Raw genomic sequence first — 26,068 nt, 5'->3', positions numbered from 1 at the left:
AAAAAAAAACAGAAATTGGCAACCGCAGTTAAATACCCAATATACCAATAACTACGTCGTATCTGACAAAAACAAAATCACGCATGGGTAGCCAGATCATCTAGACACACTTTCCAACATTAAAAAAGCAAAAGTTTTACGACACTATTTCGCAATATCTTACGGAAAAATGACTTGGCAAAAAAATTAAAAAAAATTAAAAAGGGACACTCGCGGTAAAATGCCCGACATTCTAATATACGACATCTCAGATAAAAAAAAAGACATGCACGTGTTAGCCCAACCATCAAGGCACACTTTCTAACACATAAACATGAAAAAAAATGAATAATATACGGCAATTCCTTACTACGTAGTAATTTTTACAAATATTGAAAAAAAAACAGAAATTGGTAACCGCAGTTAAATACCCAATATACCAATAACTACGTCGTATCTGACAAAAACAAAGTCATGCATGGGTAGCCAGATCATCTAGACACACTTTCCAACACTAAACAAGCAAAAGTTTTACGACACTATTTGGCAATATCTTACGGAAAAATGACTTGGCAAAAAAATGAAAAAAAATGAAAAAGGGGCACTCGCGGTAAAATGGTCCTCGTGGTGATGAACTACATTTTAACTAAAAAAAAAAACATGCACATGGTAGCCAAACAATCCACCAAGACTTTCCACAACTGATAACCTATACAAGTTACACCATTCTACGACAATTTCATAATACGTAATAACTTTGATAATTATGCAAACTACCTCAGAAGGGTAAACTCGGACGCGAACGACCCCGACGCGTCTCAGAAATCGGGGAAGGAGTACAGCTACAGCAATGCACATCTGGACACTACTAGAGCGTGTAGGGGAGACACCTCCTGCAGGTCGATCACCCACAAATTCAGTCACGGGTGAGTCACGTGAGAAAAACCTGTTTTTTTTTTACGCTCGGGGTCGCAAACGACCCACCGTACCTATCCAGGGTTAAAGTCTAATGGCTACTTCCAGCTGCCTCTGAAAGAATTTACATGTAAATAACTCAAGGTTTGTATTAGTTATGGAAAAATACAAATGATCTCAGAATTGGTCATACTGTATTTAAGTTTTCGACAAGCAAAACTGTTGATGTCCATTTCTGTCGTATTCGGAGAGTACATCCAGACCCGGATATATACATCAAAGGTCAACAGATCCCATGTGTAAGTGAAGCTGTGGCGGGATGTAAACAAAGACAAACCCTACAGCCTGAAAAACACCTACTGTACTAACAATTGTCTCGACAAAACAAACTTTCCCCTTACGTTATCTAAACCCAGACTTAAAAAAAAAAAAAACTATATTTCCTTACAAACTAAAGCGCTTAACATAAACCAAAAAAAAATCACTTATCACTAATCATACACTTAACACAAAATAGACATTAACCATACAACCATTCAAATAAACCAGCAAAACCCCTAACAAAACTTAAAATTAACCCGCACACCAACACCAAAATATGTATGTGTTTCATGTGTGGACCTCTTTGTCCACACAAGGGCCAACAGTCCTTTTATAGCCCAACCACAACTCTGTAGCCACCGGAACACTGACAAATTTCAATACACAATTGTATTAATTGATTTTTGTTGTGAACGTTATCATCGTCATCATCCTCATCATGCGTAATCGTAATACACAAGCCTGGTCATCAACTGTTTAGCAATCCAAAAGGGCAGTCTAAATATAATCAATTCCAGGCCAGGTCAGCAACTATAGATCGGCATTCAAAGAATAACTCTCCAAAGGAGGAATTACAGCCTGCAATAAAAAAGAAAAACGCTTACGAACACTCCTAACTAACTAAACTATCGCGCTATAATCAAAGATAAATAATAAACTTTCTATCATTCATGATCGTGCCTAATAAATGTAAATGAAAACAGTACTTACGCTAATACAAAAAAAAAGTCACTTCCAAGCTAGCTGGTCTATGAACAAAAAACATACAACCGACTCCTGCTACAGTCAAGTAGAAAATGCTTTCACCCAAGACATTCATCACCGCCCTAACCTAGCTACAAAATGTAAAAAAAAACGCTAACTACCACTCGTTTGGTGGCGCGCACCGCGGACACACACACAAACACATACATACCCCCCCACCTCTCTCTCTCTCTCTCTCTCTCTCTCTCTCTCTCTCTCTCTCTCTCTCTCTCTCTCTCTCTCTCTCTCTCTCTCTCTCTCTCTCTGGCAAAACTAAAGCAAATAAAATTCTCTTTCTCGCGATTTGGCAAAACTAAAGCAAATAAAATAAAAATTAATCCTCCACAAAGCTAGATTTTCAGGATGGATATTTGATTGTAGGCTTACATGGGTTCCTTACTTAAAAGCATTAAAAGGTAAATATCTAGGGGCTCTGAATCTTTTAAAAGTTTTGTTCTATACATCAGGGGGGCCAAACCGCAAAACTCTTAAAATTGTACAAGGCCTTATTAAAAAAAAAATTAGTTAAGGGTGTGAAATATACTCCTCAACCACCCTAAGCCGATTAAAGGTATTAGATTCTATACACCATGCTGGTATCAGGTTGTCCACAGGCATCATTAAAACTTCACCTATCCTAAGCTCCTTGTTGATGCTGGAGAATTACTTTTAGACCTTTACCGAAAGTTTTCTATTGTTTAGTATTGGTTTAGGTCGCAAAGACTTTATAATTCTTTAGCCTTTCAGACTGTAAACCAAGTAAGGCATTGTAGATATTTTGAGTTGCACTCAAAATCTCCTCAATCTAATGGTTTTATAGTAAAGCAATTGATAAACGGTCTTGATGTAGCAAGAAATAGAGTCCTTCCATTTAAGATATCATTAACCCCTCCATGGAAATTATCATATATCATTTTGTAAATATTTTATTGGTATTAAAAAGATCATGACTGACTCAGAAGCCAGGTCTTCTTTTATGTAACATGTGGAATATAGGGAAATGACTTTTATATATAACGATGGCTCCAAATCTGATGCTGGCGCTGGATTTGGAGTGTATATTAGTGCTTTTAATTGTAGAGGTGCACTTCCTCTAGTATCTTCCATATTTACTGCCAAACTATATGGCATACTAACTGCTATTGAGAGAATAGTGTTAGAAGAGGAGTGCAATTTTTCTATCTTTAGTGATGCAAGAATTGCCCTACAAGCATTAGAAGTTTTTAATCCCAGTAACCCTTTAGTTTTAAAGATTTTAGAGTGTCTTTTTATTATTGGACTGAGAGGCCTAACAGTTCAATTTTGTTGGATTCCGGCATCCGTAGGTGTGACTGGAATGGAGAAGGCAGATTTACTGGCTTAGAATGCTACAGCCGAGTTGCTACCGAGAAGTTATCCCCTTTTCTGTGATGATTTTATACATAGCATCCAGAATTTTATCCATAATAATTAGCAACAGCTTTGGAGTGGTTTAGTTGATAAAAAGATGAGATAAATAACAAAAGTTATCATCTCTTTGGAGGCATAACATAATGCTCTGAAAGTGGGAAACTACTATTTGTTGTCTCCTCATTGGTCACACTCGTTTAACACAAGTTTTTGCTAACTGGCTAGCTGGCCAACACCAGCTATATTGCGACGACTGCTTGGTACTCTTGACAGTGAGGCATTTCCTGATGGAATGCCCCACTTATAGCACCTGAAGAAATATAAGATACTGTAGGTATGTTTGATGCCCTAGGTGAGGATGGCAGGTCCATCCTTGCTAAGATTCTTGGACAGGATGTGATATACTATACTTTGATGGGATGCAAAAAAAAAACCGCAACACCCTTGAATCTTACTTTCTGACAATAGTCTCTTCAAAACAAACTTCCTACTTACATCATTTTACAGCTGGACTCTTGCATATGGAAGAATATTTAAACCAATCATAACCTTAATATCTATATTTCTTAAAACTAAAGCACGTAATACAAAACCAGCAACCACATTCAAATGAACCCTCAAAAAAGCCATGACCATAACTTAAAACTAAACACACTGGCAATCACAATAACAGTAGTATATTTTATAAAGATATATATTCTGTTTTTACATTAAAACACGGTTGCCCAAACAAGGCCAAACTGTCTATAAGCTATTGCCAAAGCTCTGTGGCAAATGGTAGTTTCTGTCAATCAGACAATGTAACTCGGCTAATCCATTGTCAAAATCATTGAGCGTCAAATCATTATCAATGCATAGTCCTCATTCTCTCCATAATCACATCATCATCATAATTACATCCTCATCACCATCATCATTATTTTGTTTAAAGACCAGTCTAAAACGTTTTCAGATACAGCTGGGTTTTTGTCACCCATATCCTTTAACTTCAGTGATCCCAATCCTAATCTAACAGCAGTCCTAGTTCAATCATTCAAGTCGTCAACAACAATCTCAGATGCAAGTAAGAGAAGGAATTGCGATCTGCAAATAAACATAGAAAAAAACACTTATGAACGCTCCTAGCTAACCAAACAAACGATCGCACTATAATCAAAGATAAAGAAAATTGTGTTTACTGTTAAAATGAATAAACAACTTCCAAAGTTCCAATGATAATCCAAAATAATGAAAAATATCAATCGAGAATTTGAAAGCAGTCAACCAAAAAAAGCATTTGCCACTGTTCTAACCTAGCTACAATAAAGGAAACACGAAACAATTATTACTCTCTCTCTCTCTCTCTCTTTCTCTCTCTCTCTCTCTCTCAGCACTTTGTTGAAGTGAGAGAGCTTGCGTGTTGCGATGAAGGGGTGGGCGATGTCGGTGGGGAGGTTTTTTACCAACCCCGTAGGTTTAACCTTGCCACTAAGACCAGCTCTTGGCATCCAGACCAAGACTGGACCACTATTAACGCTTCTGCATTTTCATATTTCTATTTTTCACTTTCTTAACCTTTCTATCCAAACTCTTAACTTTCAATCTCTCCTTGCTTAAATAAAACAAAAAGTTAGAATATAAAAATGAAAAAAAAAAAAATAGATATTTCGATACTATAACTAGTCTATACTGTACACATATAGACATTAAGGAGCCGACAGCTACCTTATGGAACAGAGCAGAGGTATTGGAACCTCTATAAACAACGCAAGGACTTCACTCACTGGTTAGAGAGACTGGGACGGAGGAATCCCAGGGTGACAGGGGATGCAAGAATGGAATAATGCTTTTAGTGCCCCGCAAAGCACATTCCTAGCGTGTAATGGCTGACCACTCCCTGTGACCGACCCCTTGCAAAATAGGCTCAGCTTCTCATGAGTTGGACATATCTTTTGTGCCTTGTTGGAGTCCTGGTCAACTGAAAAATCCAGTTTCTGCTTCTTGGTAATACTCAGTAATACCTAAGAGACTGGCTGTTCTTGGATGTTCGGAAATCCAAGTAATCGCTTGCTTTCCGCTGTCAATCTTGGCGAGAAAACAGGCTTTTGCCTTGTGCTGCTCATTTTGGAGCTGCGGCACATTAGGGACAGTCCAACTTTGAGGAGACTTAACTGATGGTTTGGGAGCACTTATGGGAGGTTAATGACAGAAAAGATAGAAAGTCACTCAGGTTTAAGCAGATGCGGCTGCAAGTGGGTAACTATGACCCCCCCATTTTTAGTGGTCACAAAGCTAATAATTATAGAAGTTATTAGCTGAGATATCCAAACAGACACGCTTTAGACAGTGTAACAGAGAAATTTAAAATGAGTGAGAAACTGAAGGTAAAGCACAAATGTGCAAAATGCCAAATAAGCAAATGGTGCGTAGACTTCAAAGAAGGTTTTGTTTCTAACCTGCACCGTAATAGTTTATGCCTGTTCTGTCAGCAAGAAGAGGAAATAGAGAAATTGAAGAATGAAAACCAAGAAGTAAACAAACAGTGGAAAGAGATCATATCAAAGTTCTAACATTTAGAAATAAGCAACAGAGAAGTCTTAGATAATGATGTAGAAAATGGGATTAGTATCCAAGAAATACAAAATAAGGTAAAGTTAAGGATAGAACCTAGAGAGAAAATAAGAAAAAACAGAGAGTTCATGAAACCCTATAGAGGAAGGGTAGCTAAGGCCAAAAAGACTGAACAACAGCCTAGTAATGTAACTAACACCAAAAACAGATTTTCCCCCCTAGCAGAGAAAGAGGAAGATAAGACATTGTTAATAGGAGACTATGGTAACGGACTAAGGGGCACACTTTATCCTCAAAAAGAGGAGAAAGGTCAGTTCCTATCCAGTTGCTACCACACAGAAGATAAAAGAAGTGGTCAGTAAAACTATAACAGAGAACAAGAGGACCACTATTATTGTACAGGGAACTGGAAATGATGTATTCCTAAGAATGGATACTGCTGGCCAAACAGAACCTGCATTTAAGCAGCTAGAAAAACTGTTGAAACGGCTAGAAACAAGAACAACTATATTATGGTTACAGGTATTCTCCCACGACTCAGTGTCAGCGACTTCACCCTTGGTGAGGCCATAGGGATAAACAAAAGGCTCAGGTCTGCATGCCAGAAAAAGAAAGTGAAATTTATAGATCTTTGGGATAGTTTCTACCACAAGAGAAAATTATACAGAAGAGATGGAATACACTGTAGTGAAGAAAACGAGAGTATACAGAAACCAACTTAATCTCAGCCTATACAGTTACTTAGACACAGCAGACCAAGAACAAACTAGACCCTTAAAAATCCTCCAACAACAATTAGAGGAAATTTGGTCGATAAACCAACCAGGTGAACAACATACTAGTTATTGTGCTAAGAACAGAAGAAAATTTAGTATCATGTTTCAGTAGGCATAAATATTGGCAAAAGTTATCATAGAATAATTAGGTTTCAGGTAAATATTCCTCATCTAAAAGAAAGGAAAATTATAAAAAAAGCTGGACTACAGATGTAGTAACTGGATAAAACTGAAGGAATACACCAAGAATTTAGAATACGACAAAACAGGGAACATCGATATACAATGAGACTCCTTTGTAGAAATATAGAAAGAAAAAAGGGTTAAATGTATACCACATAGAAATATTTTACCAAATGGAAATCCACAACCTAACTGGTTCAACAGAGATATAACCAATGCAATAAGAAATAGAGATAGTAAACATGAATCAATGGGTCCACAGAATTCATTTCATGAAATATCCGAGCACAAGAAGTTAAGTTGAAAAGTAGATAAATAGTTAGAAAGGCCAAGAGAGACTCAAATGGTAATCTTATAACAAATGATTTGGAAAAGCTGAAAAGATGAATGCATATTTCACAACTGTATTCACTAAGGAAGAATCAGCTACCCTCCTCAAATCAACTATCAAATATGAAGGGCCACAACCATTAAACTGAACCACTTTTACAATGGATGGTGTCAAAAGGAAAATAAAAGGACTCAGGTCCAGGTGATATTCATCCAAGAGAAATTAAAGAACTATCAGAAGAGATAACTGCACACTTTTTCCATAACATATTTAGCATTTATGATAAAAGCAGGGCAATAGACATCATATACCTAGACTTCCAAAAGGCTTTTGACCAAGTTCCTCATAATGAATTAATGGTCAAAATTAGAGCACTATGCATCATTGACGAGCAAGCTGAATGGATCGGAGATTGGCTAACAAACAGAAAACCAAGATTTGTTATCAATGGTGAAGCTTCAGAGTGGGCAGAAATTACAAGCAGAGTACCTCAAGCAGGGCCGGATTTAGGGTGGGCCAAAGAGGGCACCTGCCCAGGGGCCTCCACATTTTAGGGGGCCTCAAAAAAAGGACCCAGGCTTAAATAATTTTTGATTTCTGTAAATATATAAGGAATAAAAGTTTTTATGTCAGGAATAAAACAAAATTGTGGATATTTATGATCTATCTTTTTTCATCACGGAAAACTACAGTAAAACCAAAGTAAAAAACGTGATATTAGAAATTTAGGCTATGTTTACAGTTAACCCTAAAATTACCTCCTATCTAATTTTTAATGCATTGTTGGTTGACAAAATCGGAAGGGACAGTTTGTAGGTAAGTCTGACTTCAAATATTTCTATATATTGTTTGGTTTCTGTGTGTTTATTTATTGAATGTATCACCCAATCTGTGAAGCTCTTGCCAAAATAGCAAGTGATGAAAATGAGCTAGCCAAAGCACAGTATGAGGCCAATGGACTCCATGACAAGATGCTCAAATTAGAGACTGCCATTCATGTTGTTTTTTGGCATGACATTCTTGGCCGAGTTGATGCTACAAGTAACACACTGCAAGGCCTAAAACTTGATCTGAACACAGCAGTAGCAGCGTTGAAGTCCTTGGAATGTTTTGTATGTGAAAAGCGAGAGTGCTTTCATGTTTGAGAAGAAGGTACAGGACTTATCTGGAACCGATGAATATTCTCCACCACGCATTCGTCACCGCAATGTGCGCCTGAATCTGTTGGATTATGGACAATCTGAGGAAGTAACTCATTCTCTCTCTGAAAAGTTTCTTGTGGATAATTTTCTTCCAGTAATTGATCAGTTTTTGAGTTCCCTTAATCAACGTTTGAAGGCCTACGAGAACACCTGTTCCCTTTTCGGTTTCTTATCTGGACTGGAATCACTGAGCTCTACTGAAATAGAAGCAGCTGCAGTAAAATTAGTTTGTGAATATAAAGATCTTGATCAATCACTTGGTGTTGAACTTGTACAGTTTGCAGCTTTTTTCACACAGTTTCTGGATAATTATGTTATGACTGATAGCTTTGGGAAGGAACACTTCCTTTACAAATTGCTGCTAGACAAGAAAGTTGCAGATACTTTTCCTAATGTTGAGATAATGCTACGGATGTACTTGGTGCTTATGGTTACAAATTGCTCTGGAGAGCAATCATTCAGCAAAATGAAGTATATCAAAAAAAGACTTCGTACTACAATGCATCATGATCGACTCAGTCACCTGGCTTTGATGAGCATTGAGTATGACATCCTCAGAGACATTGACTTTGACATATTGATCACCAAATGTGCAAGGGCCAAGTCTCGTAAAGTGTCTGGTCTGTAAATACAGGCACCGCTATAGTTTTTCTATTCTACGAAGAAACTTTGGTTTTGATTTTAAGATTGGCGGCACTGAGTATGGGTCATGCTTCCTAATCACTTTCGAAAAATGGTCAGTTTGTACAGTCAGGTGTGAAGAGTCCTGATGAGTGAAAGCAAACTAACATATTTAGATTTATGGTAATAAAACATATGTTATTTATTTGAAATTGCTTTTCATAATCTTTTTATACTCGAGTGTACAGTCAGGAGAGGTCATTTTGCATACGTGATTAAGATGACCAAAATGCATTACTGGCAGGACCGGCAATGATGATTTCCCGGTAGAGCTTACAGCGCCCCCCGGTGAGGCTTGCTTCGCTCGCCACCCGCCTCAAGCAGGGTGGGCCTCCACACATAGATTGCCCAGGGGCCTCCACATGCCTAAATCCAGCCCTAACCTCAAGGATGCGTCCTTGGACCTTTGCTATTTCTGATCCACAATAACGACATTGATTTAGGATAAACTAGTAGAATATCCAAATTTGCCAACAATACTAAGTTGGGCATAAATGCTGGGAACTTAAAAGATATAGAAGCCTTAAAAGAGGATCTAATGAAGCTAGGAGAATGATCCAGAAAATGGCAAATACCTTTCAACTGTGGGAAATGTAGTCATGCACATATAGTAACCCACAATCAGATTGCTCACTGCTGGGTAATTAAATAGAAAGTGTAGACCAGGAGGGAGATCTCGGTATTATTATCATCAAGGATTTAAAGTTCAACAAACAGAGCATAAAAGCTGAAAAGAAAGCACAGAAACTAAGAGGCTACATAAAGAGACAATTCCAATACAGAAAACAAAGGCACTGTACTATAGTTGTACACATCACTAGTACCCCATCTAAAATACAGAGTCCAGTTCTGGGCTCCAAGTATTCAGAAGGATGTAAATAGACTGGAAGCAGTACAAGCGAGGGTCACCAATCTAGTTCCACATTAAGGCAATTTGGATATAGACTGCATATGGAATGTTTGAACTTATTTGATCTACAAACTCGATGACTAAGGGGACAGTTAATAGAGTCTTTCAAAATTCTTAAAGGAATAACAAATGTAGGTTACAATAATCTATTCACGCTTAGCACAAATCAATCCAGAGGTAACGGATACACACTGGAATTGAAAAGATACGACGCCACTCAATGTGGAAATTTCTTTACATACAAAATCGCAAAAGGTATACCTCAATTTACGTTGTTTCTAGTTAAGTCGGTTTCAAAATTGTTGATTGTCAAAAATAATACAGGGAAAAATGAAAATTCAGTTTTGAGTAATTTTGTTTGACTTTCCGTCTGTCCGCCACAAATATCGAAGTCATATTATTACTAGAATACCATTAAAAGAACACAAAATACATTTAGAATGGTCTTTGCTTCCTTTAGTGGCGAAGAGAATTTAGACTTTGAAGGGGTTCCCCATATCTAGACATGTTCGCCACTCACCTGAATAGCAAACTCCCAGTGTATTGCTCTCCAGTCTCAGACCAAGCTGCAGTAATGGAAGATGCATTTCAGCATGCTTGGGACGAACTAAACCTTTATTCCTTTCCACCGTTCTGTCTGATTCGTCATATTGAACAGTCCAAACATCCTAAGAAGTGAGTGTAAAGCTAGTGCAATAGCTCCAAAGTGACCAGCAGGAGAATGTAATTCAGACCTGATGGAACTTTTCACAGAAGTTCCAAGAGAACTTCCAGAATGGCCAAACCTGTTACGACAACCACACATAAGAAAGTTCCATGAAGCAGTGCATTACTGTACCTGTCTCTTCATGGTTAAAGACTATCCAGCATCTCCTCCGAAAAAAAAGGTGTGTGTTTGTGCATACGCACACGAGTGTGTTTGTATCAATATTTGTTTTAGTTAATAAAGGAATTTAGATTCGCTGTTATTACTTTCTTAGTTACATTTAATTGTCTTTCAACTCGTTGACGCTGTTAAAAATCATCTGTACTCTAAACACATTTTTGTTTAATCTCTCTCTCTCTCTCTCTCGGAAAAAAAATCATAGACGTCTCTAACACTATAACAGCGAAGAGAGAGAGAGAGAGAGAGAGAGAGAGAGAGAGAGAGAGAGAGGGGGGGGGAGGGGTGTATGTATGTGTTTGTGTGTGTGTGTCAGCGGTGCGCGCCACCGAACGAGTGGTAGTTAGCGTTTGTTTACATTTTGTAGCTAGGTTAGGGCGGTGATGAATGTCTTGGGTGAAAGCATTTTCTACTTGACTGTAGCAGGAGTTGGTTGTATGTTTTTTGTTCATAGACCAGCCAGCTTGGAAGTGATTTTTTTTTGTATTAGCGTAAGTACTGTTTTCATTTACATTTGTTAGGCACGATCATGAATGATAGAAAGTTTATTATTTATCTTTGATTATAGCGCGATAGTTTAGTTAGTTAGGAGTGTTCGTAAGCGTTTTTCTTTTTTATTGCAGGCCGTAATTCCTCCTTTGGAGAGTTATTCTTTGAATGCCGATCTATAGTTGCTGACCTGGCCTGGAATTGATTATATTTAGACTTCCCTTTTGGATTGCTAAACAGTTGATGACCAGGCTTGTGTATTACGATTACGCATGATGATGATGATGATGACGATGATAACGTTCACAACAAAAATCAATTAATACAATTGTGTATTGGAATTTGTCAGTGTTCCGGTGGCTACAGAGTTGTGGTTGGGCTATAAAAGGACTGTTGGCCCTTGTGTGGACAAAGAGGTCCACACATGAAACACATATACATATTTTGGTGTTGGTGTGCAGGTTAATTTTAAGTTTTGTTAGGGGTTTTGCTGGTTTATTTGAATGGTTGTATGGTTAATGTCTATAAAAAGAGAGAGAGAGAGAGAGAGAGAGAGAGAGAGAGAGAGAGAGAGAGAGAGAGAGAGAGAGAGAGAGAGAGAGAGAGAGAGAGAGAGAGAGAGATTGATTGATTGATTTTATTTAAAGAACATGTTAATGCTATGTTTCGATAGAAACAGAAATATACAGAGGAGTTTTTTAAAATAGCTTATTAATGCTATCTTGGTTTTCTTTGCTTCACTTTTTTCTTTCTTTCTGTTCATCACGCTGGCCCTTCTCACAAATGATCGTTACCAACAATCTCTTTTTCCTTTATCCCTATCAACAAAAGGCATTCTATCACTTCCAGGGTATTGCTACGATGTCTTGTAATAATGGTGATCCCCTTCGATGGTTTTTCTGCTTTAATGGCTGCCTTCTGCTTGATGATCGTCGAGATCATAGGCCTATTCCGGCCATATTGTTTAGCTATATCACTTACATGCACACTGCTCTTTTGTTTTACTATAATTTCTTGCTTCAATTCTAATGAAAGAATTGCCTTGTTCCTTTTCTCACCACTACCTGTACTGAAACTTATAGGTAAAATCAAAAAGGAATTGTGAGAAAAGGAAGAAAATAAGCACTGTTAATAACAGACCAAACAGAGGACAACCACACGATACACACAAGAACAGAGAACAGAGCACTCGACGCTCAATGGCGTCCCTCTTATGTGCTGCCATCTACTGGCGTAAACAAGATCTACATCGGATGTTGGAGCATTACTTCGGGTGACGAGACAAAAATTTGATGGAATTTTACTTCGAATGTTGGAACAGTCGTATGTAAAGACAATCATATGTAGAGGTTCCACTGTAACAGGTCAAGAGAATGGAGCTCTCGGGCACCACCTAGCTAGAATTTTGCTTTTTATCTTCCCTTTCTTAACGTGCTGAATTAACAGGTAGCTTGACCACTGATTCATTTCTGGGAAATCGGTAGAATTTATGTATATAGCTCTATATTCTATAGGTAAGATGGTTTTAAGCTCTAGAATAAAATGTTAGAACATTAGATGAAAGGAAATATTGTTTGTACTGATAACTGGACACAGTGTGGGGAAATTAATTATAAATAACTTGGAAAGTTTAAAAAAAACAGTGGCTGAGAACAGGATATCATGGTGAAAGGTTCTGAAATGAAATGCTGTATTCATAAAAAACAAGCAAAAAATATTTATTTGTGAAGGGAAAAATACTGTTAGGAATACATTAAAATTGTTTTGTCAATTAAAATAGTCAATTAAAGGCAATATTAGTATCCCTTTACACTCCAGCTCCACAAATAATAAAAACTATTCACATGTGGGACACAAGTTTCCTAAGCCATCTCAAACCAACCACCCATAAGAAAATATAAATCTGTGAAAATACTCTACTACAAAAATTTTCCCTGAATCAATACTGCTGTCCCTTCAATATCCAGTTCACCACTAAGCTGCAAAGTCACTTAAAATTATCAAATTCTGAACAGTACGGCCGCATACGATACCGTGCAGGTCTCTGCGGGCCCACAATAACAATGTCTCGGAAATTTTGTCATCAACAGTAGACCCTAAATCTCTCATTCTTGGAAGGGGTTTTGAATAAGTCTGAAACAATTCAGACTAAACTCGAACACAGTCACTCTCCTCCTAACATCTGAATTCACTTCTTGGGCCTCCGACCAGATATGACATTTCAATAGCTCCTGTGAACTATCAATGTTTATGACACCCGTCAAAATGTTTTTCTAAAACTCTAGGTAGGTCACTGGTCACTTTCAGAAAACACTAACATCAATTACAAGTTTGGGAAGTGACTCATGTAGCAGGACAGAAATATTTACAATACCAGTTTTTTTTGTTATCAAGCTGACTAGCCATATAAACAGTTGCAGGAATAATGCAGCACCCTTCCAGTCATTTTACTTGTGCACGTCTTGACTCAACTTCTAGTTGCCTCTCCAAACCCTACAGAGAGTAAGGCGTGCTGCAAAAAAAAATGTCGTTAGACAATGGGTAGTACCAAAAATATAACAGATAATACATTAGAAAAAATATGTAAACGAAAAATAAAAATAATTTTTATTTTTCTTAATGATATTGATTTTTTCACAACAAGCTAAGCTACAAAACAATAATTTGTATTTTTCTTAATGATATTGATTTTTTCACAACAAGCTAAGCTACAGCCTTAATTAGAAAAGCAGGATGCAAGGGCTCCAACAGGGAAAATAGCCCAGTGAGGAAAGGAATCAAAAATAAACAAACTGCAAGAGAAATAAGGAACAATTAAAATAAAATATCTTAAGAACTGCAACAACATTAAATTGGGTCTTTCATATATAAACTATAAAAACTTAGAAAAAATCAAGAGTAGAGAAACAAGATAGAATAGCATAATTGAGAGTTCTAATCTTGGTCTATTGGCCTTGGGAGCAACCAGGACCTTCATGAAGGTTGTATCTGGCTCACCTTCCTGCATGTATGGAGCTTTTGGTTTGGCCGGAGCTGGAACCTTACCTATGAAATTGTCTGATTTGCAGTTGTCATCCATCTTGAAACCCGAGCCCAATCCAGTCAGTGATGGGTCATTGTCTTGGGAGGGTCAACTCTTGCATCACGAGTTCCGAGGGAAGCTGCAGCTTGTTGAATTTGCTTCTGAAAGACTCTGATCCTCCAAAAGTTTGTAGGACCAGTTCTTGGGAAGAGTGTTCATGTCCTTACTCTACCAGGGATTATTTTTATTATTACTATCTAAGCTACAACCCTTATTGGAAACACAGGGCTCCAACTGGAAAAAGGCCAGTGAAGAAGGGAAATAAATTGACCAAGAGAAGTAATGAACAATTAATTTTTTTTTTAAGAACAGTAACAACATTAAAAGCCACTCTTTCATACGTAAATTAAAAAAAACAAAGAGAACTAAAACAGAATAGTGTGCCTGAGTGTACCCTCAAGCAAGAGAACTACCCAAAGACATTGGAAGACCATGGTACAAAGGCTATGGCACTACCCAATAATTGAGAACCATGGTTTAATTTTGGAGTGTCCTCCTTCTAGAAGAGCTGTTGACCATAGCTAAAGAGTCTCTTCTACCCTTACCAAGAGGAAAGTAGTCACTGAATAACTACAGTGCAGTAGTTAACCCCTTGAACGAAGAAGAATTATTTGGTAATCTCAGTGTTGTCAGGTGTATGAGGACGAGAGGAGAATGTGGAGTGGAAAGAACAGGCCAGACAACACGAAATTAATTGGCTATGTAGTGGCCTTCGTAATGGGATTTTTTTTGTATTGTGAGTCGCCTTTAACTTGTAAATAGCCTAATTTGTTCCAGGCTCTACCAAAACACCACATTGAATGTTTATGAAAAGGCTAAACTCCACTAAACCCAATGAAATACAACACTGTACAATCATTTACAGTGAACCCTCGTTTATCGCGGTAGATAGGTTCCAGACGCGGCCGCGATAGGTGAAAATCCGCGAAGTAGTGACACCATATTTACCTATTTATTCAACATGTATATTCAGACTTTTAAAACCTTCCCTTGTACGTAGTACTGTTAACAAACTACCCTTTAATGTACAGAACACTTAATGCATGTACTACAGTACCCTAAACTAAAACAGGCACAAATATTAAAGGCAATTTTATATCATGCGTTTCCTAAACACGCTAAAAAGCACGTTAATAAATGGCAACCAATATTTTGTTTACATTTATCTCTGATCATAATGAAGAAACAAACTGGAGGTAGAGCTTTGCTTATTACCCAGACATATTTCCCATACTATTCCCTTAGAACTACATCACATCTTCCTACTTTAGATATATGAATATATATATATATATATATGTATATATATATATATATATATATATATATATATATATATATATATATATTTGTGTGTGTGTGTGTGTATATATATATATATATATATATATATATATATATATATATATATATATATATATATATATATATATATATATATATATATTCATATGTATACACATATACATACAGTGAACCCTCGCTACTTCGCGGTTCGACCATCGCGGATTCACCACTTCGCGGATTTTTTCCATAACCCATATATATATACAGTAATATATATATATATATATGTATGCATGTATTTATGTATATATGTGGGTATGTATATGTGTATACATATAAATATATATATATATATACACACACACACACACACACACATATATATATATATATATATATATATATATATATATACTCAAACACACACACATATATATATATATATATATATATATATATATATATATATATATATATATATATATATCTAAAGTAGGAAGATGTGATGTAGTTCTAAGGGAAAAGTATGGGAAATATGTCTGGGTAATAAGCAAAGCTCTACCTCCAGTTTGTTTCTACATTATGATCAGAGATAAATGTAAACAAAACATTGTTTGCCATTTTTTATCGTGCTTTTTAGCATGTTTAGGAAATGCATGATTTAAAATCACCTTTAATATTTGTGCCTGTTTTAGTTTAGGGTACTGTAGTACATGCATTAAGTGTTCTGTACATTAAAGGGTAGTTTGTTAACAGTACTACGTACAAGGGAAGGTTTTAAAAGTCTGAATATACATGTTGAATAAATAGGTAAATATGGTGTCACTACTTCGCGGATTTTCACCTATCGCGGCCGCGACTGGAACCTATCTACCGCGATAAACGAGGGTTCACTGTACCTACATATATACATACATACATATATACATAAATACATGCATACATATATATGTATATATGTTACTGTATATATATATGGGTTATGGAAAAAATCTGCGAAGTGGTGAATCCGCGATGGTCGAACCGCGAAGTAGCGAGGGTTCACTGTAGATCATTCAACAATAACCTAACTGTTAGTAACCTGTGAAAACAATATATAATTAGAGCAAACAGTAAAAATACAATAATAAAAATGGAACCTTACCTTCGGAGTGAGGTGATGTCTGAGAACGAAGTGGCGGGGCGGTAGAGGAGGATGACAAACGGCAGAAAATGTTAACAAGTGGCAGAAAACATTAACACAACTTTATGATAAACTTAAAATTAAATATACTTTTTTTTTGCCTTTTTCTTATTTTTTACTTTACGTTTTATATTCTCTAAATTTAATTATTTTCTTCATCACTGCCACTTTTCTTTCTTTTTGGATCACTTTGAGCTTCCTCTTGACCTACTAGTATTGAAGGCCTCTTTTTAAAAAAAAATATTCAAGGAAGCTTGTTTCTGCCTGCTTCCTGAAATTCTTCCTGAAATGTCTCAGGATTGTTCCTATCATAGACGGATTTCGGCCATATTCCTTTGCGATAAAATTTAACCACATGCCAGCCTCGTATTTCTTGATTATTTCCATCTTTGTCTCCATAGAAAGCATCATCCTCTTCTGTCCCTGCTCATCAGCAACTTTCTTGGGACCCATGGCTAATTTAGAAGAGTAATGTAATAACGCAACACGATACAGTTTAATAATCACAAAAGTGAAATAACAAACACAAAGTCAATGCGTACGATAGCGCTGCCGAAACAAAATGGCTGAGGAACACCAATGGGTAGATGCATGATGGGATACAATACAGTAGTTGCTGACCAATAGGAGAGCAGGATCTTATGGCAGTAACTAGCATCTGAGTAGGGGGATAACCAATGAGAGCGTGGGAGGTTTACGACGAGTTTAGGGGCTGGCAGGGCGCGAATTTTAAAATCAGTCTCGGAGACAGTCGGGCTCTCTTACTGTACCTCGTTTTGTTGCATGAAACATTTTTCGCGGTGTCGTAAAATTCTTCGTATTTCGTTTCGCAGCGTGAAAATTTTGTTGAGAGGTATGACTTTGTATGTGTAAGCATACAGTATACAGTGGTTGTGGTGGCAGATGTGGTAACGTCCCTGACTGGTGAACGCCAGACTGGGGTTCTAGTCCCGCTCAAACTCGATAGTTTCTTTGGTCGCTGCAACATCACCATCCTTGTGAGCTAAGGATGAGGGGTTTTTGGGGAGCCTATAGGTCTATCTGCTGAGTCATCAGTAGCCATTGCCTGGCTCTCCTTGGCCCTAGCTTGGATGGAGAGGGGGCTTGGGCACTGATCATAGGTATTGTTCCTGCTTGATAGGGCAATGTCACTGTCCCTTGCCTCTGCCATTCATGAGTGACCTTTAAACATTTTAAAGATATATGAGCCATAACCAGAGAGAGGAATCCAATGTAGTACTGTTTGGCCATTCAAATACCTCCCTAGCAGTAGTAGCTCAACGGGTGGCTGGTGCCCTTGCCAACCTACTACCTACTAAATATAGCGCACCATTGTCCAAGCAGTAATTAGGTAAGAAAACAGAATTCTCTAAATATTTTATTACTATTATTATTATTGTTACTTGCTAAGCTACAACCCTAGTTAGAAAAGCGGAATGCTATAAGCCCAGGGGCTCCAACAGGGTAAATACCCAAGTGATGAAAGAAAAAAAAGGAAAAATAAAATATTTTAAGGACAGTAATAACATTTGAATAAATATTTCCCATATAAACTATAAAAAACTTTAACAAAACAAGCAGAAGAGAAATAAGAGAGAATAGTGTGCCCAAGTGTACCCTCAAGCAGGAGAACTCTAACCCAAGGCTGTGGAAGACCATGGTACAGAGGCTATGGCACTAGGCAAGACTAGAGAACAATGCTTTGATTTTGGAGTGTCCTTCTCCTAGAAGAGCTCCCACTGAATAATTACAGTGCAGTAGTTAACCTCTTGAGAGAAGAAAAATTGTTTGATAATGTCATCATTGTTAGGTGTATGAGGACAGAGGAAAATATGTAAAGAATAGGTCAGACTATTTGGCGTATGTGTAGGTAACGGGGAAATGAACCGTAACCAGAGAGAAGGATCCAATGTAGCACTGTTTGGCCAGTCAAAGCATCCTAAAACTCTCTAGTGGTAGTATCTCACTGTATCAGAACCCCATAACTCAGTAAAGAGTACAGATTTATATATATCTATATATATAAAAGCTGATTTAATACAATAAACAATATAATGGAACTTGCAAGTCACTCAGAAGAGGGCTGCTTCGGTAGTTGTCTGTTAGGTTTTTATAACTTCACTCTGTACCTCTGATGCTATAAAAAATGAACTATTCAAGGATACAAAACTGTAAGTTAAATTTACACTTCACGACAACTCCAGATTGACAAGTTTGTTCAAGACAATGAAATTGGAAAATACTTTGACAATTGAAAATGTGCACTTCCCTTGATGACTATGTTTTCAATTCAGAATTGTACAGAATTTTAGCTGATAACTAAATAAGACATGTTTTACAGAATCTGGAAGTCTTTAACTCCACTAAATCTTTGGTTTTACTAATTTTAGATAATTATCAAGAATGGAAACATGTTTATCATGGAAAGCTCAGTGTTTGTATGAAACCAAGGTTTTCCATGGCCTACTTGTGATTGGGAACAAGGCCATCACCTGATAGAGTAATCAGCAGTATGCTTTGTTTGTTTTGAAGGTCATGAGTATCAGACAAGTTTTGTCTTTGATCTGGCTGCGGCCCACTATAAGGTACATCCTCAATTTCATTCTCTGTTCAGGGAATTGTATTCTAAAAGGAAGGACATTCCTTCACCAAGCACCAGGCTGGTGTCTGTGCTTTTGAGCACCGCCTTGAGCTGTCCCTTCCTTGGTCTCTCGATGGTGTTATAGATAGCTCCAGACCTTTCTTCTGTTTTAATTCCTGACTCTTTCCTTTAATTTGTGGCTATATAATATTAGTAGAAAGAGTTTTAGTGACTAAAGCAACCTAGGTGCCTACAGTTCCTATAGGTTTTAACCATTGATGAGGCTTTTAGACTAGCCACACAGTTTTGAACTAGACTATAGGGCTCACGGTCTACTACCACTGTGAGTGTATTCTGATCTGAAATGATGGACTTTATTCTCTCCAGTCTAAGTAATCTAGGAGTTTATGCCTTTATTATTATTACCGTATTTGCCATGTCATAAGACGGATCAAGTGGTAAGACGCACCCTTAAATTAGCAAAGCAGTTTATGGGAAAAAAATTGAGGATTTTACAAACTATCCTAGCAGCAATTCCTAGTCTGTGATTTTTGTTAGGCACAGAAATTTTTCATATTTTGGTTGTATTATGAAATGTTTAAGTTAATATTAATTAGTTGCATGCTGGTTATACCAATTTTATTACATTTTCATGTAAGAAACCTTTAAACCAGTCTTAGTTGCCACCACAACTACATTTAGTTTCGTCAGGATGTTTCAAGTGTTGTTTACATGAACGCAGCGTTGCCAAATGTTTTTAATCAACTTTTAGTAAGGAGGTAAAATTCCAGCAATATTTCCCAAATTCCTCTTATAACCTACTCATTTCCACACAAAATAGTTATTGATCAAAGAACTCTCTAAAAATTCCTCTAGTTGTGGAATACTTTTGCTTATGTATGGAACTCGAGGTCTAGAAATTTTTCTTCTAACTTGGTAACTCTGCAGTTAACTAAGGGTGAGATTTTTTTTACCAAGGCCGTATTCAACAACTGTCTGTTTGTACCATTTTGGAACTCAAGCAAAAAATTTGTTATCAAATTATTGCTTTATCACAAAATATTAACAAAATAGGAGAAAATAGATAAGTATTGCATAAACAACTAATATGGCACAGAATCGTCTGCTAGTAGACCACTAGTTAGAATGTTTTTTAGTAAAAAGGGGTTGGCGAGTCATTAGCTGAACACCAAAATAAACAAATAACTTGCTGTAGTACTTCATTAAACGAAGTGAAATTTAAAAATAAATTTAGATATTACATATGAATAATTGTAGGTCTATATTTTATGTCTGGTGAGTGTGAGTGCTTGTATGTCATAAGTTGGGTGTTCGAGAGTTGTCAAACTCCCTTATACAACTTTTTCATAGTGTTAAAATGCAGGGTGATTTTGGGGGTCATTTTTCTGGGAAAAAGGTGCGTCTTATGACACGGGAAATACGGTACTTCCTAAGCTACAACCCTAGTTGGAAAAGCAGGATGCTATAAGCTCAGGGGCTCTAACAGGGAAAATAGCCCAATGAGGACAGGAAACAAGGAAAAATAAAATATTTTAAGAACATTAACAACATTAAAATAAATATTTCCTGTATAAGCACTAATAAAACAAGAAGAGAAATAGATTAGAAAAGTGTGTCCGAGTGTACTCTAAACCAAGAAAACTCTAACCAAAGACAGTGGAAGACCATGGTACAATGGCTATGGCACTATCTAAGAATAAATAACAATGGTTTGATTTTGGAGTGGCCTTCTCCTAGAAGAGCTGCTTACCATAGCTAAAGAGTCTCTTCTCCCCTTACCAAGAGGAAAGTGGCCACTGAACAATTACAGTGCAGTAGTTAACCCCTTGGGTGAAGAATTACTTGGTAATCTCACGTCAGGTGTATGAGGACAGAGGAGAATATGTAAAGAATAGTATAGACTTTTTAGTGGATGAATAGGCAAATGGAAAATGAACCGTAACAAGAGAGAAGAACCCAATGTAGTACTCTCTGGCCAGTCAAAGGACCCCATAACTCTTTAGCAGTAGTACCTTTGATACTGGCTCAGATTCTGTTGACTGTGGCTGCCATCTGAATGGAAAATCATCCTGATTGGCTGGCTCAAAGATCTCGGCTGTTCAACTAGTTTGGTGCCCGATTACGACTCCTGTTTGGTTTGGAGAAGGTCTTGGCATTCTCCAATTCCAAACCAGGGTCTCTAGCAGCTTCTTCCTCTGAAAGGGGTTGATCTTGGCTCAGTCCAGAAAGGGGAATAGGAGAAAGAAGAGGAGCGTAGAGTGATACAGAAGGCGTTTCTTATAGTTAGTAGTAATTTTTTGCTAATTTCTCTGTACATACCCTATCATACAGTTGAACCTCGCAGTAACATACTGATAGGGGGAAGGGGTGTCTGGTACCACCAATAGTCCTGTGCATGTGCATAAAGTTTCCCAAAGCATAAAATCAAGCAAAACTATACCAAATTCTATAGGCTGTAGGCCAACCATATACACTAATTGTGGGTAACACCAAAACGTTGATATTAATCTTTGGCACTGTCATTTAGTTAGTTCTTTATGCATTCTGATCTTTCAAGATTGTACCATCCTGTATGTAGTACTAGGTATGCAGTTGATTTTAAAGGTTGTACATTCACCATCACAATACACAATACTACACGGTATTCTAGGTTGTGGACAGATTTTCCTAATCTGTCAAATGAACCAGTGGTACTTCAGAAGTTCAAACTTGTTGCAAATGTATTTATTTTTAACAGGACATAAGTCTTGTTTTATAGTTTATATTTGTCTGATCTACATTTTCAATCTTTAAGTATTTTATATTCTTATTCATCACACACACATATGTATATATATATATATATATATATATATATACATATATATATATATATATATATATATATATATATATATATATATATATATATATATATATATATACACACACACAGGTATATACAGTATATATGTGACTGTACTTGAATGGTTGGTGAGATTGTTTAATATGTGTTTTGTGTTGTCAATGGTACCAGTAGATTGGGTTTGTGTGTGTATTGTACCACTATATAAGGGTAAGAGAGATGTGCATGAGTGTTGTAATTCAAGGGGTATTAGTTTGTTGCGTGTGGTGGGAAAGTGTATGGTAGAGTACTGATTAATAGGATTAAGGATAAAACAGAGAATGCAATCTTAGAAGTACAGGGTGGTTTTAGAAGAGATAGGGGTTGTATGAATCAGATTTTTACAGTTAGGCAGATATGCGAGAAATATTTAGCAAAAGGTAAGGAGGTGTACGTTGCGTTTATGGATCTGGAGAAAGCGTATGATAGAGTTGATAGGGAAGCAATGTGGAATGTGATGAGGTTATATGAGTTGGTGGAAGGTTGTTGCAAGCAGTGAAAAGTTTCTACAAAGGTAGTAAAGCATGTGCTAGGATAGGAAATGAAGTGAGCGATTGGTTTCCGGTGAGAGTGGGGCTGAGACAGGGATGTGTGATGTTACCTTGGTTGTTCAACTTGTATGTTGATGGAGGGGTGAGAGAGGTGAATGCTCGAGTGCTTGGACGAGGATTGAAACTGGTAGACGAGAATGACCATGAATGGGAGGTAAATCAGTTGTTGTTTGCGGATGATACTGTACTGGTTGCAGACGTGTAAGAGAAGCTTGGCCGATTAGTGACAGAATTTGGAAGGGTGCGTGAGAGAAAGAAGTTGAGAGTTAATGTGGGTAAGAGTAAGGTTATGAGATGTATGAGAAGGGATGGTGGTGCGAGGTTGAATGTCATGTTGAATGGAGAGTTACTTGAGGAGATGGATCAGTTCAAGTACTTGGGGTCTGTTGTTGCAGCAAATGGTGGAGTGGAAGCAGATGTACGTCAGAGAGTGAATGAAGGATGCAAAGTGTTGGGGGCAGTTAAGGGAGTAGTAAAAAATAGAGGGTTGGGCATGAATGTAAAGAGAGTTCTGTATAAGAGAGTGATTGTACCAACTGTGATGTATGGATCGGAGTTGTGGGGAATGAAAGTGACGGAGAGACAGAAATTGAATGTGTTTGAGATGAAATGTCTAAGGAGTATGGCTGGTGTATCTCGAGTAGATAGGGTTAGGAACAAAGTAGTGAGGGTGAGAACGGGTGTAAGAAATGAGTTAGCAGCTAGTGTGGATATGAATGTGTTGAGGTGGTTTGGCCATGTTGAGAGAATGGAAAATGTCTGTCTGCTAAAGAAGGTGATGAATGCAAGAGTTGATGGGAGAAGTACAAGAGGAAGGCCAAGGTTTGGGTGGATGGATGGAGTGAAGGAAGCTCTGGGTGATAGGAGGATAGATGTGAGAGAGGCAAGAGAGCGTGCTAGAAATAGAAATGAATGGCGAGCGATTGTGATGCAGTTCCGTTAGGCTCTGCTGCTTCCTCCGGCGCCATGGAAGACCGTGGAGGTAGGAGCAGTAGGGGATTCAGCGTTATGAAGCTTCATCTGTGGTGGGTAACGGGGGAGGCTGGGCTGTGGCACCCCTAGCAGTCCCAGCCGAACTTGGTTGAGTCCCTTGTCAGGCTGGGAGGAATGTAGAGAGGAGAGGTCCCCTTTTCTCCTTTATTTAAGATAGGCAAAGGCTAGGAGAAGGAAAACTCCAAAATCAAACCAAACAAGACCCCAACGGCGGAGCTTCCCAGCGCCGGCGGAAGAGGGCAATGCCTGTCGGGCAGGCAACAAGGCGGGCCTTGACATAACAAGAACCCGGCAGCCCGATGCAACCAACATCGGAGAAGCCGCCTGTCTCATATGTCTTGAGCCGCGGTGAAAACGGTGTGGGCCAAGTGTGTGTGCGTGGCCGTTGCAAAGCCACGACCACCCAAAACAATATACCAAGCTACTGGCATTCTGTCGTTTCCTCCACCCTTCTTCATCTCTTTCTCAGGAGGCTGATGGCTAACGACAGAACCCAATACTCGGACACGAGTGGGCGCCGACGACGACGATATATATATATATATATATATATAATATATATATATATATATATATATATATATATATATATATATATATATATATATATATTGTGTGTGTGCATTCCTTATTTCCTTTCCTCACTAGGATGCTTTTGCTGTTGGAGCGCTTGGGCTTTTAGCATTCAGCTTTTCCAACAAGTGTTGTTGCTTGGCTAGTAATAATAATACCTGCAATACTTTTTGTACTGCTGGTAAGTAGAATTAGCTAATGGTTTCACACTTATGAGCTGTTCATTTCAGCTAATCCCCCACCATACAACAGAATTAGTACACAAATGCTGCTGTTACACTTATTTTATTTGTACAGTATTAAATTGTCTATCTCTATCATGCTCATAAATTTCATGAGATTCACATTCACATTTCCAAACCATGTCATTGTCAAGGTTATGTTTCACAAACTCCAATTCAGCATATTGGTCACAATCAGTACATGTATGTTTGCTCACAATCTTTTTTTACTTTTTTGTGTATGAAAATGAATTCGTCTTCATTACTCTCACCTTGTAAACACTGCTCCCGCTTATATGATTTTATACGGGCTTATTTCTGCACTCGGCACATATTAGAGGAATTTTTTCATGTTTAACTTCATCTAATTTAACACTACCTTCATCGATATCAGCTATCATCGAAGAGAAATCATCACTTTTAATCTCAGCTAGAAAACCATGTTTGCCCAAATTGTTTTACAAGAGAAGTTTCATGTACGCTCGGTCCTGGTAGCATTTTGACTGGCTCATGATCAGCAGACTTTGATACAAGCATTTCTGCAGAATTTCCTCTTGTTTTGCTCAAAGGGCTTCCATTGACCTGGAAATAAGTTAAATGTTTATTAGAGCTTTTCTTCAGCATTGTGATGTAATAGAACAGTACAAAAATTATGTAAATAAGGTGGGCGCCTGGATAACAAATCAAAGCAATAATCTTACACGCACTAATAGGAAAGGTTGCTGATCCTCTCTTCTACCTTCTACATTCTGGTTTGGCAATACCCAATGTGTTGTAATGAAGATTATAGAATATGAATACTGTAATAAAGAATTTTCTCAAAGTAACAAAGTCAGTGGTTACTATGGCTGTTATCTAGAAATTTAGGTGTATGTGTGTGAACTGAATATCCTTTTTACTCTCAAAAGATGCTTCTGAATAGTATAATTTTACATTTAACAAAGGAACAGACTGTTTACAAGAAAGATGACAAAATCTGAAAATGTGTGGGTGACCCAAAAAGGCTATTTTATAGATGCTGCTCCTTCAAATTTACCCAACATCTTGCTTCATAAAGGATATCACTCTTGATTTCCAAACTGCAGTAGCAATTGAGGCAGTTTCTTTTTAAGGTTTTTATTATGATAAAACACTTTTTCAATATACGAATCTATTGATTGTAAGTGGATATTCCCCCTTCCATTTCAGCATTATTTAATCCTGGGACAGTGCACAGTGGAATGAAGGGATGAGGTTAGCTCACTCATATAGTACCAGATGGAATGGTATATTTTATTGTAGAACTTTATTGTTGAGACAAGGTCATCTTAATTAGATAAAGGAATTTAAGCATATAATT

At 37.4% G+C, this 26,068-nt stretch overlaps 1 protein-coding gene and 1 pseudogene across 1 annotated transcript in view; both read left to right on the top strand.

Moving 5' to 3' along the window:
- Positions 1-26,068, top strand: part of Moca-cyp (nuclear cyclophilin protein Moca-cyp) — a 321,526-nt gene that overhangs the window by 239,431 nt on the left and 56,027 nt on the right. The window lies entirely within an intron of this gene.
- On the top strand, positions 8,160-9,018 carry LOC137617875 (zinc finger MYM-type protein 1-like; annotated as a pseudogene).

This window comes from Palaemon carinicauda, chromosome 24 (genome assembly GCF_036898095.1).
Source record: "Palaemon carinicauda isolate YSFRI2023 chromosome 24, ASM3689809v2, whole genome shotgun sequence".
NCBI lineage: Eukaryota > Metazoa > Arthropoda > Malacostraca > Decapoda > Palaemonidae > Palaemon > Palaemon carinicauda.
The sequence above is the reverse complement of the archived record's forward strand: the minus strand, read 5'-3'. Positions and strand labels throughout refer to the sequence as shown.